Raw genomic sequence first — 5000 nt, 5'->3', positions numbered from 1 at the left:
GGGGCTGGGGCACCCGGGACGGAGCGGGGTCCGCCGGCCCCAGCCCGCGGGGGCAGGAACCGGGTTGACCTGGTGGCCGGAGGACAATTAAGCCCGGGGCTCCGCGGCAGGGGTACCCGGGAAGGAGCGGGGTCCGCCGGCCCCAGCCCTCGGGGGCGGGAACCGGGTTGACCTGGTGGCCGAGAAGCGAACCGGCCACCAGGTAAACCCATTGAAAGTATAGGGTTGACCTGGTGGCCGAAAAGCGAACGGGCCACCAGGTAAACCCGTTGAAAGTATAGGGTTGACCTGGTGGCCGAGAAGCGAACCGGCCACCAGGTAAACCCATTGAAAGTATAGGGTTGACCTGGTGGCCGAAAAGCGAACGGGCCACCAGGTAAACCCGTTGAAAGTATAGGGTTGACCTGGTGGCCGAAAAGCGAACCGGCCACCAGGTAAACCCATTGAAAGTATAGGGTTGACCTGGTGGCCGAAAAGCGAACGGGCCACCAGGTAAACCCGTTGAAAGTATAGGGTTGACCTGGTGGCCGAAAAGCGAACCGGCCACCAGGTCAACCCATTGAAAGTATAGGGTTGACCTGGTGGCCGAAAAGCGAACGGGCACCAGGTAAACCCGTTGAAAGTATAGGGTTGACCTGGTGGCCGAAAAGCGAACCGGCCACCAGGTAAACCCATTGAAAGTATAGGGTTGACCTGGTGGCCGAGAAGCGAAGCGGCCACCAGGTAAACCCATTGAAAGTATAGGGTTGACCTGGTGGCCGAAAAGCGAACGGGCCACCAGGTCAACCCGTTGAAAGTATAGGGTTGACCTGGTGGCCGAAAAGCGAACCGGCCACCAGGTAAACCCGTTGAAAGTATAGGGTTGACCTGGTGGCCGAAAAGCGAACCGGCCACCAGGTAAACCCATTGAAAGTATAGGGTTGACCTGGTGGCCGAGAAGCGAAGCGGCCACCAGGTAAACCCATTGAAAGTATAGGGTTGACCTGGTGGCCGAAAAGCGAACCGGCCACCAGGTAAACCCATTGAAAGTATAGGGTTGACCTGGTGGCCGAAAAGCGAACGGGCCACCAGGTAAACCCGTTGAAAGTATAGGGTTGACCTGGTGGCCGAAAAGCGAACCGGCCACCAGGTCAACCCATTGAAAGTATAGGGTTGACCTGGTGGCCGAAAAGCGAACGGGCACCAGGTAAACCCGTTGAAAGTATAGGGTTGACCTGGTGGCCGAAAAGCGAACCGGCCACCAGGTAAACCCATTGAAAGTATAGGGTTGACCTGGTGGCCGAGAAGCGAAGCGGCCACCAGGTAAACCCATTGAAAGTATAGGGTTGACCTGGTGGCCGAAAAGCGAACGGGCCACCAGGTCAACCCGTTGAAAGTATAGGGTTGACCTGGTGGCCGAAAAGCGAACCGGCCACCAGGTAAACCCGTTGAAAGTATAGGGTTGACCTGGTGGCCGAAAAGCGAACCGGCCACCAGGTAAACCCATTGAAAGTATAGGGTTGACCTGGTGGCCGAGAAGCGAAGCGGCCACCAGGTAAACCCATTGAAAGTATAGGGTTGACCTGGTGGCCGAAAAGCGAACGGGCCACCAGGTCAACCCGTTGAAAGTATAGGGTTGACCTGGTGGCCGAAAAGCGAACGGGCCACCAGGTAAACCCGTTGAAAGTATAGGGTTGACCTGGTGTCCGGACGGGAGTGAACCCCCGTACCCGGGGCAGGGTGACCCGGGCGGAGCGGTGTCCGTCCTGCCCCATCCCGCGGTGCAGGCTCCGGGTTGACCTGGTGACTCCCCTGCCTCGGGTGGGCCCGATCCTTTTTTCCGTTTTTTTTTTTGGGCCGGCGAGTGGTCGGGATGCCCCCCAGGCACCCCTTTTGGGGTCGAAGAAAAAAAATTTTCAGACTTCCAGGGGCCCGATCCGTGGCCGCGGAGATTCAGGCTGGGCTGGCGGGACTTCTCTGGCAGAGGCTCCGGGTTGACCCGGGGACTCCCCTGCCTTGGGCGGGCCCGATCCGTTTTTCCGTTTTTTTTTTTTTTTTTCTTTTTGGGTCCGGAGACTGGTCTGGATGCCCCCCAGAACCCCTTTTGGGGTCGGTGAAAAAAATTTTTTAAAGACTTCCAGGGGTCCGATCCCTTGCCACGGCGTCGCAGGCTGGGCTGGGAGAGTTGTCCGCGGGGGGGCAGGCTCCGGGTTGACATGGTGTCCCGACGGGAATGAAGCCCGGAGCCCGTGGCAGGGGAACCCGGGCGCAGTGGTGTACGCCCGGCCCCAGCCCGCGGGGGCAGGCTCCGGGTTGACCTGGTGTCCGGACGGGAATGAAGCCCCGAGCCCGGTGCAGGGGGACCCGGGCGGGGCGGGGTCCGTCCGGCACCAGCGCGCGGTGCAGGCTCCGGGTTGACCTGGTGTCCGGACGGGAATGAAGCCCGGAGCCCGTGGCAGGGGAAAGCGGGCGCAGTGGGGTCCGCCCGTCCCCAGCCCGCGGGGGCAGGCTCCGGGTTGACCTGGTGTCCGGACGGGAATGAAGCCCCGAGCCCGTGGCAGGGGAACCCGGGCGCAGTGGGGTCCGCCCGTCCCCAGCCCGCGGGGGCAGGCTCCGGGTTGACCTGGTGACTCCCCTGCCTCGGGTGGTCCCGATCCTTTTTTCCGGTTTTTTCTTTTTTTTTTATTATGTCCGGAGAGTGGTCTGGGTGCCCCCCCGGCACCCCTTTTGGGGTCGGTCAAATTTTTATTCAGACTTCCAGGGGCCCGATCCGTGGCCGCGGAGATTCAGGCTGGGCTGGCGGGACTTCTCTGGCAGAGGCTCCGGGTTGACCCGGGGACTCCCCTGCCTTGGGCGGGCCCGATCCGTTTTTCCGTTTTTTTTTTTTTTTCTTTTTGGGTCCGGAGAGCGGTCTGGATGCCCCCCAGAACCCCTTTTGGGGTCGGTGAAAAAAATTTTTTAAAGACTTCCAGGGGTCCGATCCCTTGCCACGGCGTCGCAGGCTGGGCTGGGAGAGTTGTCCGCGGGGGGGCAGGCTCCGGGTTGACCTGGTGTCCGGACGGGAATGAAGCCCGGAGCCCGTGGCAGGGGAAAGCGGGCGCAGTGGGGTCCGCCCGTCCCCAGCCCGCGGGGGCAGGCTCCGGGTTGACCTGGTGTCCGGACGGGAATGAAGCCCCGAGCCCGGTGCAGGGGGACCCGGGCGGTGCGGGGTCCGTCCGGCACCAGCGCGCGGTGCAGGCTCCGGGTTGACCTGGTGTCCGGACGGGAATGAAGCCCGGAGCCCGTGGCAGGGGAAAGCGGGCGCAGTGGGGTCCGCCCGTCCCCAGCCCGCGGGGGCAGGCTCCGGGTTGACCTGGTGTCCGGACGGGAATGAAGCCCCGAGCCCGTGGCAGGGGAACCGCGGCGCATTGGGGTTCGCCCGGCCCCAGCCCGCGGGGGCAGGCTCCGGGTTGACCTGGTGACTCCCCTGCCTCGGGTGGTCCCGATCCTTTTTTCCGGTTTTTTCCTTTTTTTTTATTATGTCCGGAGAGTGGTCTGGGTGCCCCCCCGGCACCCCTTTTGGGGTCGGTCAAATTTTTTTTCAGACTTCCAGGGGCCCGATCCGTGGCCGCGGAGATTCAGGCTGGGCTGGCGGGACTTCTCTGGCAGAGGCTCCGGGTTGACCCGGGGACTCCCCTGCCTCGGGCGGGCCCGATCCTTTTTTCCGGTTTTTTTTTTTTTTTCTTTTTGGGTCCGGAGAGCGGTCTGGATGCCCCCCAGAACCCCTTTTGGGGTCGGTGAAAAAAATTTTTTAAAGACTTCCAGGGGTCCGATCCCTGGCCACGGCGTCGCAGGCTGGGCTGGGAGAGTTGTCCGCGGGGGGGCAGGCTCCGGGTTGACCTGGTGTCCGGACGGGAATGAAGCCCGGAGCCCGTGGCAGGGGAAAGCGGGCGCAGTGGGGTCCGCCCGTCCCCAGCCCGCGGGGGCAGGCTCCGGGTTGACCTGGTGTCCGGACGGGAATGAAGCCCCGAGCCCGTGGCAGGGGAACCCGGGCGCAGTGGGGTCCGCCCGTCCCCAGCCCGCGTGGGCAGGCTCCGGGTTGACCTGGTGTCCGGACGGGAATGAAGCCCGGAGCCCGTGGCAGGGGACCGCGGGCGCAGTGGGGTCCGCCCGGCCCCAGCCCGCGTGGGCAGGCTCCGGGTTGACCTGGTGTCCGGACGGGAATGAAGCCCGTTTCCCGTGGCAGGGGAACCCGGGCGCAGTGGGGTCCGCCCGGCCCCAGCCCGCGGGGGCAGGCTCCGGGTTGACCTGGTGTCCGGACGGGAATGAAGCCCCGAGCCCGGGGCAGGGGAACCGGGGCGCATTGGGGTCCGCCCGGCCCCAGCCCGCGGGGGCAGGCTCCGGGTTGACCTGGTGACTCCCCTGCCTCGGGTGGTCCCGATCCTTTTTTCCGTTTTTTTCTTTATTATGTCCGGGGAGTGGTCTGGATGCCCCCCCGGCACCCCTTTTGGGGTCGGTGAAATTTTTTTTCAGACTTCCAGGGGCCCGATCCGTGGCCGCGGAGATTCAGGCTGGCCTGGCGGACTTCTCTGGCAGAGGCTCCGGGTTGACCCGGGGACTCCCCTGCCTCGGGCGGGCCCGATCCTTTTTTCCGTTTTTTTCTTTTTTTTTTTTATTATGTCCGGGGAGTGGTCTGGATGCCCCCCCGGCACCCCTTTTGGGGTCGGTGAAATTTTTTTTCAGACTTCCAGGGGCCCGATCCGTGGCCGCGGAGATTCAGGCTGGCCTGGCGGACTTCTCTGGCAGAGGCTCCGGGTTGACCCGGGGACTCCCCTGCCTCGGGCGGGCCCGATCCTTTTTTCCGTTTTTTTTTTTTTTTTTTTTTTAGCGGGAGCGTGGTCTGGAAGTCCCCCCAGCACCCCTTTTGGGGTCGGTGAAAATTTTTTTCCGACTTCCAGGGGCCCGATCCGTGGCCGCGGTGTCGCAGGCTGGCCTGGGGTCCTTCTCTCGCTCCGGCCGCGGATGGCGAGACGCTCGGCCAC

Source organism: Eretmochelys imbricata, unplaced genomic scaffold, assembly GCF_965152235.1.
Source record: "Eretmochelys imbricata isolate rEreImb1 unplaced genomic scaffold, rEreImb1.hap1 Scaffold_36, whole genome shotgun sequence".
NCBI classification, from domain to species: domain Eukaryota; kingdom Metazoa; phylum Chordata; order Testudines; family Cheloniidae; genus Eretmochelys; species Eretmochelys imbricata.
This window is presented reverse-complemented; position numbering follows the sequence as displayed.